The 204-nt window shown below is 41.7% G+C and overlaps 1 protein-coding gene across 3 annotated transcripts in view; it reads right to left on the bottom strand.

The window, feature by feature from the left end:
* neurl4 (neuralized E3 ubiquitin protein ligase 4) overlaps positions 1-204 on the bottom strand; it is a 27,401-nt gene that overhangs the window by 16,226 nt on the left and 10,971 nt on the right. The window lies entirely within an intron of this gene.

The raw sequence follows: 204 nt of genomic DNA on the forward strand, positions 1-204 counted from the left end.
AGAGAGAGAGAGAGAGAGAGAGAGAGAGATTATCACTTTGATAATATTGCTGATGCTGTGTTTGTTATTGCATAGCTGATAAATGTGCAGATTGTTTAATATTACTTGTGCAGCCCTGTGTCGATATTCAGGTTGTGTTTGCTAGCAACGTGCAATCGCCGGTAAACAGACCAGAGCTGTGGAGCCACGTGCTTAGCTATTAAA

This window comes from Etheostoma spectabile, unplaced genomic scaffold, assembly GCF_008692095.1.
Source record: "Etheostoma spectabile isolate EspeVRDwgs_2016 unplaced genomic scaffold, UIUC_Espe_1.0 scaffold352, whole genome shotgun sequence".
Lineage (NCBI taxonomy): Eukaryota > Metazoa > Chordata > Actinopteri > Perciformes > Percidae > Etheostoma > Etheostoma spectabile.